Genomic DNA, 13,463 nt, shown 5'->3' on the forward strand with positions numbered 1-13,463 from the left:
GCAGACCAGAATGTCTCACCCACTCTAGTCCTATCTGCCTGCAGTTTGGCCCATATCCCTCCAAACCCATCCTATCCATGTATCTGTCCAATTTTTTTCATAAACATTCCAATAGTACTTGCCTCAACCACTCCTCCAGCAGCCCATTCCATACATCGATCACTCTGTGTAAAAAATGTTTCTGTTAAATCTCCCTTCCCCCTCCTCACCTTAAGCCAGTGTCCTCAGGCTACTGATTCCCCTACTCTAGGCAAAAGACTCTGTGCATTCACTTGATCTATTCTTCATGATTTTGTACACCTCTATGAGATCTCCCTTCATACTGAGCTGCGAGAAATAAAGTCCTAGCCGGTTCAATCCCAAGTCCTGGCCATAACTTCAAAAATCTTCTCTGCACTCTCTCCAGCTTGGCAGCATCTTTCCTAAATATGTGTAAATTAAGTATCTTAAAGCTTCTTCCAAAACTCAAATGGTTGGACCTTGCGAAGAAATCAGTGCTCACATTCTAATTTCAATAATTATCCTCAATGTAACTGGACATACCGATGAATTGGATTTTCTCAATCAGAATCAGGTTTATTTTCATGAACGTTTTGTTATGCAAGCAGCAATATTGTGCAGAACAAAGTGAAAAATTAGCTATAAATTAAAATTTTGTAAATATAAGATTTTAAAAATAAATAATTAGTGCTAAAAAAGAGAAAAAATTAAGTAGTGTCAGGTTCATTGTCGGTTCAGAAATCTGATGGTGGAGGGGAAGAAGCTGCATTTGAGTGTGTGTCTTTAGGCTCCTGTCGCTCCTTCCTGATGGCAGCAGTGAGAAAAGGGAATGGCCTAGGTGGTAAAGGTGTTTGATGATAGAAGCTGCTCTCTTGAGACACTGCCTCTTAAAAATGTCCTTAATGGAGTGAAGGCCATTGCCCATCATGAAACTAGTTGGGTTTACAACCCTCTGTAGCTCGTTCCTTTCCTGTACATTGGCACCTCCACATACCAGACAGTGATGCAACCAATCACAACACTCTCCACAGTACATCTGTAGACATTTGAGACATTTCCTCAAATTCCTCATGAAATATAGTCACTGGTAGGTCTTTAGAGATGTTGACACTCAGGAATTTGAAATTTCTTACCATTTCCACTGCTGACCCCTCGATGAGGACTGGTTTGTTTTCTCCTGGCTTCCCCTTCCTAAAGTCCACAATCAGTCCCTTAGTTTTGCTATCATTGAGTGCAAGGTTGTTGTTGTCCACATTCAACTAGCTGATCTATCTCACTCCTGTTTGCTTCCTCGTTGATGTCTGTTATTCTGTTGACAACTATGGAATGATTGGCAAATTTGTAGATGGCATTTGAATTGTGCCTGGCCACACAGTCATGGGTAGAGAGAGTGTAGAGCAATGGGCTAAGCACACATCCTTGAAGTGTGCCTGTGTTGATTGCCAGTGAGGCAATGCTGTTACCGATAAGCACTGACTGAAGTCAAGGATCCAGTTGCAGAGAGAGGGGCAGAAGCCCAAGTTTTGAGAGGATGATGTTGTTGAAAGCTGAGCTGTAATTGAAAACCAGCCTCATGTAGGTATTGCTGTTGTCCAGGTGATCCAGAGATGAATGGAGAGCCAGTGAGATTGCATCTGCTGTGGAACAATTGTGGCAATAGGCAAATTGTAGTGAATCCAGGACTTGATTTTGATATGAGTTAATTTTTCTTTCTGAATCAGTCTGAAACTGAATCAGAATTTATTGTCAAATGTCATGAAATTTGTTGTTTTGCAGTAGCATTTCAGTTCAAATATTGTTATAAAGTACATTTAAATATAAATAAATTGGTGAAAAAGAAGAGAACGTGAGGTTATGTCTTTGGTTCATCGTCTATTCATAAATCTGATATATGGCCATGACCAACTTCTCAGAGCATTTCATTACAATAGATGTATTGTCATTGAGGCAGCTGCCCCATGATTAATGCCCTCTTAAAGCAGGTGGGAAACTCTGACTGCAGCAATGAGAGATTAAAAATGTTTGTGAATACTCCAGCTAGTTGGTTGGCATAGATCTTCTGTACCCTGCCAGATACACCATCAGGGCGTGACGCCTTCCAACAGTTCACCCTCTTGAAAGATGTTCTGACGTTGGTCTCTGAAACAGATATTACAGGGTCACCAGCTTCTTCAAGGATTCTTACTGGCATAGTTGAATTCTCCTTTTCAAAGTGAGCTAAAAGGTGTTCAACTCATCAGGGAGTGAGACATTACAGCCATTTTTTTTTTGTTTTTTTTTGCACCATTCCCAGAGGCACTGCAATACTGGGTCGATGCGTGGAGTGGACGGAGCAAGCCCCTATTCCATCTCCCTGTTCCAAAAATCAATTTAATATATGGTCCCTAAATAAGGGACATATCAGATATTAAACTGATAAGAACAGATATATGCCATTTATGATGTTAGATTTCATCCTGCTGGATGTGATGGCCTGCAAGCCCTAACATAATTGGTGAGCATCTGATTTTGTTTCTAACTTCACTTTAAATTGCTTTGTTGCTGTTAAGATAGCCTTCCTATTCGACCGAAGTATTGACAATTTTTGCCCAAACCAAATAAATGTGAAGAAAAGTGATGGCAAATGATAACTGCAATAATTAGCCTCCAATTTCTTTGGCTTGGCTTCGCGGACGAAGATTTATGGAGGGGGTAAAAAAGTCCACGTCAGCTGCAGGCTCGTTTGTGGCTGACCAGTCCGATGCGGGACAGGCAGACACGATTGCAGCGGTTGCAAGGGAAAATTGGTTGGTTGGGGTTGGGTGTTGGGTTTTTCCTCCTTTGCCTTTTGTCAGTGAGGTGGGCTCTGCGGTCTTCTTCAAAGGAGGCTGCTGCCCGCCAAACTGTGAGGCGCCAAGATGCACGGTTTGAGGCGTCATCAGCCCACTGGCGGTGGTCAATGTGGCAGGCACCAAGAGATTTCTTTAGGCAGTCCTTGTACCTTTTCTTTGGTGCACCTCTGTCACGGTGGCCAGTGGAGAGCTCGCCATATAATACGATCTTGGGAAGGCGATGGTCCTCCATTCTGGAGACGTGACCCATCCAGCGCAGCTGGATCTTCAGCAGCGTGGACTCGATGCTGTCGACCTCTGCCATCTCGAGTACCTCGACGTTAGGGGTGTGAGCGCTCCAATGGATGTTGAGGATGGAGCGGAGACAACGCTGGTGGAAGCGTTCTAGGAGCCGTAGGTGGTGCCGGTAGAGGACCCATGATTCGGAGCCGAACAGGAGTGTGGGTATGACAACGGCTCTGTATACGCTAAAAAAAAAAGCCTCCAATTTAGAAATATCATAAATATCAGAGATAAGGTGAGTTATCAGACAGGGAGAAAGATGATTGAAAGATCAGCCAATCCTCACTTCCTATATCTTTAAATAAATTAACTAATAATCTGGTGGTTAAACATACTTTGAGGATCTGGAAACAATTTAGAAAACATTTTGGTTTAATGAGATTTTCTCTTTCTAATCTTATTTTTTCTAATTATTTCTTTAAACCTTCTTTGATTAATGTAACTTTTAAAGAATGGTATAGATTAGGCATTAAATGTTTTAAAGATTTATTTTTTGAGGGGAAGTCTTGCTTCCTTTGAACAATTTTCAGTTAAATATGGACTACCAAATACTCATTTTTTTTTCATAATCTGCAGATTAGAGATTTTTTGTGATCTCAATTATATACATTTCCTAAGAGGACAACAGATAATAATTTACAAACTTTTTTTAAATAACAGTTCAATATCTAACATGTATGACATGTTGTTGGAAATAAGAGAGGCTCCTTCAGATAAAATTAAAAAAGCCTGGGAACAGGACTTGCAACTTAATTTCTGAAGAAACTTTGAATGTAATTTTCAAATTGCTTACTGTCACATCTTTATGTGCCCACCACTCCTGCCTACAATTTAAAGTAGTCCATAGGGCTCACATATCCATAGTTAAACTATCTCATTTTTATGCCGATGTATCTCCTCATTGTGGTAAATGGGACAATGGACATGGTTCATTAATTCATCTGTTTTGGACATGAAAATCTTGAGAAATACTGGAACAAAATATTTCAAACTTTCTCTGTACTTTTCAAAGTTAATTTTAAACCTAATCCCTTAACTGCCTTATTTGATATTATTGGAGAGAATGGTATAACTTTAACAGCATCTGATTTGCATGTATTAGCTTTCATTTCTCTTATAGCAAGACAGACAGTGTTGCTCAGATGGAGGGACATTACACTGCCTAATCATGCTTAATGGCTACATGATGTCATGTTTAAATTTAGAGAAGATTAGATGCTCAGTTTCTGATTTGAATTCAAATTCTCAAACACTGTGGTGACCCTTCTTGAATTACTTTCATAATCTTTGATTTGATATGAAGGTAGAAGTGTTGACCAATGAGTTAATTAATCACTCTGATAAGAATTCTGTCTTTTTTTTGCCAAACAGCTTATTTTTTGGTAGTGGGTTTCGATCTTTTTTAGTAATAGAATAATCAAATATTAATACAGAGCAATTTGTCTGATTAAAATGTCGGGTCCTTTGGATAAAATGATATGATTTAAATATAATGATTCTTTCTGACTTTTAGCATATATCCTTATTTACTCTGTATCTTTCAATGTGGGATTTCAATGTTAATAAAAATATTGAAAAAGATCAGCTAAGAGTCAACCATTGTCAAACTTTAAAAGCACTGAAGAAAATCTTTTGATATAATTAAATTTTTGTTTACAGCGATGCATATTAAGGAATAATGAAGAAATATTTGTTGTCGAATTGTGATTGACTTAATTCTGTGCAGCTTAATGTCATTGTTGAATGGCTTTATCAGCATTTCAACTAAATAAGCACACACAGCAAGATCAGGTATGATTTTGGGAATCCTTGAGAATTCACATTGAGAATCAAATAGAATCAGGTTCAGAGGCCTAAATCGCAGATCTTGGATTATAATGAGGGTGCTTTCCTTTGTTTGCCCATAAAGACACAACAAGAGGCACCATTAGTCCAGCGTCCATACTAAATAGAGAAAAAGAAGCAAAAGAGAATCCCTTGCAGAGAGGTAAAACACAGGATTCTGTTGACACCGTGGTTAAGTGAAAAAACACACAAATGCTGGAGAAACTCAGCAGGTCAAACAGTATAGCAAAGGTGAAGTTACATCACCAGCGTTTCAGGCTCCCTGCAGAGACGTCATATCCATAGATCCCCAATGTTAATGTTTGCATTTTTTTGATGTCCAGACATTAAAGTTTTGAGACTGATTGTGTTTTTATTAAATACAGAATTCCCTAGCTAAATCGTGCGTTGGAAAAACCATAGGTTCACTGAGTTTTTATCCAGACAAGTTAAATTAGCATTTAAATTAACTATTTAAATCCACTTCCTAAATGAATTGTTCAACAATTTCACAAAAGTTTAGAGTGATCTGACAGAACCTGTTTCCATTTCATTAATGACTGATAACAATCTATCAAGATTACTGATAAACTATATCGTTATCTTTGAAGTTGAACGGATAATTTATTTCCTTTGAGTTTCTTAAAGATTCAATTATTTCCCTAGACTGATAAATTTACATGTGATAATTAAAGTCTAAATCTCAGGTATATTCCCAGACAGCAACTCATTTGTATGTAAGAAATGAAATTGTTTGAGTTGACTTGTTCATGTGAATATATTTAAAGTCAAAATTTCCCTTTCTTAAGAAAGTACACCATGAGATGTGTTAAGACACAAAACAATGTACCTCAAACAAGTTCAAAGAGATATGCTTATCAATTTGTAAGAGATTGACTAATAAAAATTGCCTTAAATATTGTGCCTTCCTGCTGTAAAATTCGAATGAGGTTCTTGTATTAGCCAGGTGACACTGTCTACCTCACTTTAATACTACTCATTTCTGCTGGCGTGACTCAAATAAAACATGTGTCTTTTATTTTGTGGTTCGGTATCCTGACAGGCGATTATTATGCCGCCATCTCTTCTGATGCCACTGTCTCCTTGCTCCTGTGACCTCCATTCTGCATGGCCTCCTGTCCATTTCTGCTGTGAACCCAAATTCCATGCATTTGAGTCTCCCTCCATGGCCCTTGGTTCTCAATCAGGAAACTGTCAGCACCCGAGGCCCTTCTGGAGACCCAGCTTACCATTGGCACCCTCATGTATCCCGTTCCCAATATCTGGTTCCCACGACCCGGACTCTAGCAGCTTATGGCCTGGTGTGAGTCCTTTGGTCACCAAGCCCCTTGCTGGTCCACTGGTATGGTCTCTCATCCAGCTGGGTCTTCTCCTTCTTGGCAGGTGTTCTGTGGTGGTTTGGTACCTGACCCTGAGTGCGCAATCCTCATTGACTGAGGTGGCATGCATGAGTGCCACCATTTCAGGCACAAACGTTCGTGGTTTCTCCGACGTAAAATAAATGCTGCCAGCCCCATTCTACAGGCAGCATAAACCTGCAAAGAGCTGTCAGATGGCAGTAGGACTCTGCAGAGGAGGACTGGAAGACACATCTCCTCTCCCTTGCTCCTCCCAGGTCTGCACCAGCACCATCGCTGCAATAACCACAATTGCAGCCACGCCACCATCTTGATTTGATGCATCCTGCAGGGAATTAGTTGGATTCTGGAAGATGCAGACCATCAACTGCTACATATGTCTGGATGGATTTAGAAGTGGCATTAAAATTAATGCTGTGCAGGCTTGAGAATTTTAAACTATGAATATCTGCAACCTGAGCATGGGCTGGATTCTTGGATGGGGCTGTGTTGATAAATGCTGCCCACAACAGTGGCCAAGGAGATTCCTGGTATGATGTTCTCAGCTCATCATATCTGCTAATATTATGGCTGTTACTAGGTTCACTTATCACACAAAGGAAAACAGGCCTTATGTCAAAATCTTGCAATGTCAAACACCTTTGTACATTAATTTTACATTAAACTTAAACCCATTCTTTATTCTCCCCACTTTCCATTCAACCATCCAAGATTCTCCCACTCACCTTCTCTCGAGGGGCATTTTACCGTGGCTAATTGACCTGCTAACTGATAATGATTATGGATTTATTGTTATAAACATTGTATAATATACAAAAGCACCAAAATTCTTACTTGCTGCAGCCAAACATAAGAAAAAAACAAGCGATAAATTAAAAAGAGTTAAGAAATACACAAGATAGATAGATAATAAGTCTAAATTTGAAAATTTGAAATGATTAAAGAGGAAAGAGGTATAGCACTTGTTTAACAAAATCAACCAAAATTAAGATATTTATTTAAATTAGGCTTACAGCATGGTAACAGGTCCTTTAACCCCATGAACCCATGCTGCCCAAATGCTCCAAATAACCTACAACCCTTAAGTGTTTTTGGAGGTTGGGAGGAAACCGGAGCACCTGGAGGAAACCCACGCAGATAGGGAAAATGTACAAACTCCTTACAGACAGCGCCATATCCAAACCTGGGTCACTGGTACTCTAATCGCATTGCGCTAACCTTTGGGCTCACCGTGCCAGCCCATATTTCAAATAAAAAGAGACTAGCATTCCAATTGTGAACTGTACCATTTTACGATATCCCAAAGTGCCCTGACACCAGGAAGTGTTGTTGCCTCATGGTTCCAGAGACCTCGGTTTTATCCTGACTTTGATCAAGTTCAGATGTTCCAGATGGGTCTCCTTCAGATGAATTGCTTCCCGCCAACAACCCAGATATGAACCGGCAACTTGTGGCCTCACTTTTGGTGGGCTGAAGGGCTGTTTCCATGTTGCAAGGCTCTAAAGTTCAGTGGAAAGAAATTTTAAAATAGGCAAATATCAAGTGTCAATCCAATATAGCTTGTTTTACGTCGCCCAGAGTTAAAATCAACCACCAATGATTCAAATTACCTGCAATATCTGTCTATATCAATTTTTTACTTTGTTCTCACTGTTACTGTGAATATTTATTTTCCATCTTTTTTATATTTATTATCTCTCCAAACTGGGGTTATTTAATATGTACTTTTGGAGTTTAATGTATACAATTAGAGTTGTTTTGTTTGAAAAGTACTTGTTTGGCTGCAGCCAATAAGAATGTATGTTGCACTTACGTGCCTGATAGTAAACAATCTCATTATATCGGCTTTATGACTATTTTCAGAACATTGATATTGCTTCTGGGAAAAGATGACCTGAGAGGAAAAAGGAGAGATGACAGGAAAGAGACAGTTTAACAGAGACTGGAGGTTGTAAATTACAGGAAGAATTTACTCGGTGGTGCAGATCCACAAGTTGCTCAGCCTTGGGGATAGACCAGCATGACATAGAAGGGGCTGGATAGAAACTTGAGGCTGAAACGACATGAAATTTGCATGAAAACATTTAAGAATGGAGAAGATCATGAATAAATTCATCAAACATAGAGAGGGGATGCTGCCAAATCTAGATGGGTCAGATCCACAAATAGTAAAGAAACTTGAGAGCTAGCATTGATCCAGGTAACAAGCTGGGGGATTTAAAGTCATGTGTCTGAAAATAGTCAGGAACAAAAAACAAATATTCCAACAGTGTCCAAGAAAGGTTGCTGAGGTTCATTGGCATCCATCTGCAAACCATGTCTTTTGTCCTTACAGACATGCAACCTCAGACCCATCAATGTGGATGATTTTTAACCTCCCAGAGAAATAGTCCAAAGGACAATTGAATATGAACAATAAATGCCAGCATCCCAACTCAGTGAATTATGGAGTGTGGAGGGTTATCTCACCTTGTCAGAATGGGGATTGTGGAGGGTCATGATTGTGGAGAGTCATCCCAACTCAGTGAATTATGGAGTGTGGAGGGTTATCTCACCTTGTCAGAATGGGGATTGTGGAGGGTCATGATTGTGGAGAGTCATCCCAACTCAGTGAATTATGGAGTGTGGAGGGTTATCTCACCTTGTCAGAATGGGGATTGTGGAGGGTCATGATTGTGGAGGGTCATCCCAACTCAGTGAATTATGGAGTGTGGAGGGTTATCTCACCTTGTCAGAATGGGGATTGTGGAGGGTCATGATTGTGGAGGGTCATCCCAACTCAGTGAATTATGGAGTGTGGAGGGTTATCTCACCTTGTCAGAATGGGGATTGTGGAGGGTCATGATTGTGGAGGGTCATCCCAACTCAGTGAATTATGGAGTATGGAGGGTTATCTCACCTTGTCAGAATGGGGATTGTGGAGGGTCATGATTGTGGAGGGTCATTCCAACTCAGTGAATTATGGAGTGTGGAGGGTTATCTCACCTTGTCAGAATGGGGATTGTGGAGGGTCATGATTGTGGAGGGTCATCCCAACTCAGTGAATTATGGAGTGTGGAGGGTTATCTCACCTTGTCAGAATGGGGATTGTGGAGGGTCATGATTGTGGAGGGTCATCCCAACTCAGTGAATTATGGAGTGTGGAGGGTTATCTCACCTTGTCAGAATGGGGATTGTGGAGGGTCATGATTGTGGAGGGTCATCCCAACTCAGTGAATTATGGAGTGTGGAGGGTTATCTCACCTTGTCAGAATGGGGATTGTGGAGGGTCATGATTGTGGAGGGTCATCCCAACTCAGTGAATTATGGAGTGTGGAGGGTTATCTCACCTTGTCAGAATGGGGATTGTGGAGGGTCATGATTGTGGAGGGTCATCCCAACTCAGTGAATTATGGAGTGTGGAGGGTTATCTCACCTTGTCAGAATGGGGTTGTGGAGGGTCATGATTGTGGAGGGTCATCCCAACTCAGTGAATTATGGAGTGTGGAGGGTTATCTCACCTTGTCAGAATGGGGATTGTGGAGGGTCATGATTGTGGAGGGTCATCCCAACTCCGTGAATTATGGAGTGTGGAGGGTTATCTCACCTTGTCAGAATGGGGATTGTGGAGGGTCATGATTGTGGAGGGTCATCCCAACTCAGTGAATTATGGAGTATGGAGGGTTATCTCACCTTGTCAGAATGGGGATTGTGGAGGGTCATGATTGTGGAGGGTCATCCCAACTCAGTGAATTATGGAGTATGGAGGGTTATCTCACCTTGTCAGAATGGGGATTGTGGAGGGTCATGATTGTGGAGGGTCATCCCAACTCAGTGAATTATGGAGTATGGAGGGTTATCTCACCTTGTCAGAATGGGGATTGTGGAGGGTCATGATTGTGGAGGGTCATCCCAACTCAGTGAATTATGGAGTATGGAGGGTTATCTCACCTTGTCAGAATGGGGTTGTGGAGGGTCATGATTGTGGAGGGTCATCCCAACTCAGTGAATTATGGAGTATGGAGGGTTATCTCACCTTGTCAGAATGGGGATTGTGGAGGGTCATGATTGTGGAGGGTCATCCCAACTCAGTGAATTATGGAGTGTGGAGGGTTATCTCACCTTGTCAGAATGGGGATTGTGGAGGGTCATGATTGTTGAGGGTCATCCCAACTCAGTGAATTATGGAGTGTGGAGGGTTATCTCACCTTGTCAGAATGGGGATTGTGGAGGGTCATGATTGTGGAGGGTCATCCCAACTCAGTGAATTATGGAGTGTGGAGGGTTATCTCACCTTGTCAGAATGGGGATTGTGGAGGGTCATGATTGTGGAGGGTCATCCCAACTCAGTGAATTATGGAGTATGGAGGGTTATCTCACCTTGTCAGAATGGGGATTGTGGAGGGTCATGATTGTGGAGGGTCATCCCAACTCAGTGAATTATGGAGTATGGAGGGTTATCTAACCTTGTCAGAATGGGGATTGTGGAGGGTTATGATTGTGGAGGGTCATCCCAACTCAGTGAATTATGGAGTATGGAGGGTTATCTCACCTTGTCAGAATGGGGTTGTGGAGGGTCATGATTGTGGAAGGTCATCCCAACTCAGTGAATTATGGAGTATGGAGGGTTATCTCACCTTGTCAGAATGGGGATTGTGGAGGGTCATGATTGTGGAGGGTCATCCCAACTCAGTGAATTATGGAGTATGGAGGGTTATCTCACCTTGTCAGAATGGGGATTGTGGAGGGTCATGATTGTGGAGGGTTATCCCAACTCAGTCAATTATGGAGTGTGGATGGTTATCTCACCTTGTCAGAATGGGGATTGTGTAGGGTCATGATTGTGGAGGGTCATCCCAACTCAGTGAATTATGGAGTGTGGAGGGTTATCTCACCTTGTCAGAATGGGGATTGTGGAGGGTCATGATTGTGGAGGGTCATTCCAACTCAGTGAATTATGGAGTGTGGAGGGTTATCTCACCTTGTCAGAATGGGGATTGTGGAGGGTCATGATTGTGGAGGGTCATCCCAACTCAGTGAATTATGGAGTGTGGAGGGTTTTCTCACCTTGTCAGAATGGGGATTGTGGAGGGTCATGATTGTGGAGGGTCATCCCAACTCAGTGAATTATGGAGTATGGAGGGTTATCTCACCTTGTCAGAATGGGGATTGTGGAGGGTCATGTGACCCCTCTGGCTTGAACCTAGTCAGAAATCTCCTCACCTGACAATGAAGGGTTGATATGTGATTGGGACTTGCAGCTGAAATGTGGTTCATTCTCCAGGTACAAATCAATAGTAAGATCTGCCCACAGTTAAGGCTTACGCACGATGGGTCCTTACAGTCATGTGGTGCTGCATTGAAACTGTAGCATGTGCAGTTTTTCTCTCACTGCTTCAATGAAACCTATTGTTTGAGAAGTATCAGGTTCAGTGGGTTCACAGAGAGATGAGTCTGAAGACAAGAATTACAACAAAAGTTACTTTATTGAACAGATGGGAGACAAACAGGGGAAGACTTCAAATGATACTTAATTACTCTATTCCTAAACAACTACATGGACATTCACATTGGACCCAGGTTGGACTCCGATACCAGTGGCCGCCTATCTTCTACACACTCCCACACATATACACACTTAACAGTCAGGGATTTCACTCACACTCCTGATTCCCTGTACCAACAGGAGTACTGCCTCTGCAAGCACTGACCTATCACAGTACTACAGGTCAACTTAAGTGTAGTGAACACCTTACCCACAATTCCTTCAGTGATGTCTACAGTAGCAACCTGCCATAGAGTGATGCCTTGGACTTAGACCAAGTGGCAGAGAGAAAGAAATGTGCTGTGCATCAATGTTTTATACTGTTCTGAGCTGGGCATCTGGCCAATGATGACACTGAGTCAGCCAGTGGTAAGGTGTGTACTAATGGGTGGCTGGAGTCCAACCTTGATTGGCAGATGAAGTTGACTTCCAAATAAGTTTCAGACAGGGAGGTCATGTGACCTTCCACAATCCACAATGTTCCAACAGACAGGGAGGTCATGTGTTCTTCCACAATCCACATTTAACATTCCATCGCTTGGAAGTCACATCACTTGCCAATCACTACAAACACAATGAATAACTGGTTTCTAAACTGTAAAATATAAGTTATGTTATAACTGTAAAAATATGTTTAAAACTATGCAAAGCAATTGGATTGATATATACACAAGGTGCATTACCAAATTTAACGATAGCACTTCACCAGCTCCCACCACCCCTGACCAAACAGGTTCCCAATGGAGCAAGGTGCTGTGGGAACTGCTCCCCAGTGTGAGAGGGGAGGGAAGAGAAAGAAAATTGTCTGGATTCTCCAGCTTAGCTGGCATATGTGTGCACCTTTAATAACAACGTCTGCGAACAAGCAGTGCAAGGTCATCCATAAGGTACCAAAACCCTCTCTTGGCTAGTGCACTCCTTGCTTTGGCTTCAGTTTTGGGCACTCCCTCAACACAGAGTCCAGATGTCCATTGCCGTGCTATCCCATGGTGAGGCAGGGGACAGGCCGGCAGGAATACGTCCAATGTACCTGTATTCTTGTGGGAGTGCCCTGTTTTCCCGGGCTGTTGTCTGACACCAGTATGCCCTCCTGGTTGTGTTCTCTTTAAACAGGTGCCACAAGTGCCTGTGTTGTTTCTCTGTAATGATAGCCAGGAGGAATCAGGACTGAAAGTCGGCTATCTTAGTAGCTTTTAAACAAAAGCTCCTGAAGCACCCACCCCATGAGGAATTAATTTCTATTATTGAGGAGGTCTGGGAGGCTGCTGTCATTACAGAATGGTTACAAAATAGACACAATATTTCCTGCGAGTGGATAATCTGCAACATTGTAATTAAAAGCTGAGAGACATTAGTAAAGAGTGAATGCCACAGCTCAGGGTTCAATTAAAAAGGTCCATTACAAAGGCTTAAATTAAAAGGTGCATAAAAAAGGTTGTGAACATGTTAAGCTGGGATATCCTGTGATAATGTGTCCATGGCAACAGCTCTTGTCTGCTGAAAGTTTTCTGCATAGCCCTAACAATTGGCATCCCCATGCCAACAGTGTGCAACTGCGGCCGGCCATGTTGGCCTATTGTAGGAGAGCAGGGAACCTGGTCTGGACCAGAGTCATCACCCTTT

The 13,463-nt window shown here is 41.9% G+C and overlaps 1 non-coding gene across 1 annotated transcript; it reads right to left on the minus strand.

Moving 5' to 3' along the window:
* Positions 1-2,273: 2,273 nt before the first annotated feature.
* Positions 2,274-2,470, minus strand: LOC138752064 (U2 spliceosomal RNA). The gene has a single exon (XR_011350350.1). It is a non-coding gene; the product is annotated as a U2 spliceosomal RNA (small nuclear RNA).
* Between the last annotated feature and the right edge of the window lie 10,993 nt (positions 2,471-13,463).

This window comes from Narcine bancroftii, chromosome 1 (genome assembly GCF_036971445.1).
Source record: "Narcine bancroftii isolate sNarBan1 chromosome 1, sNarBan1.hap1, whole genome shotgun sequence".
NCBI classification, from domain to species: domain Eukaryota; kingdom Metazoa; phylum Chordata; class Chondrichthyes; order Torpediniformes; family Narcinidae; genus Narcine; species Narcine bancroftii.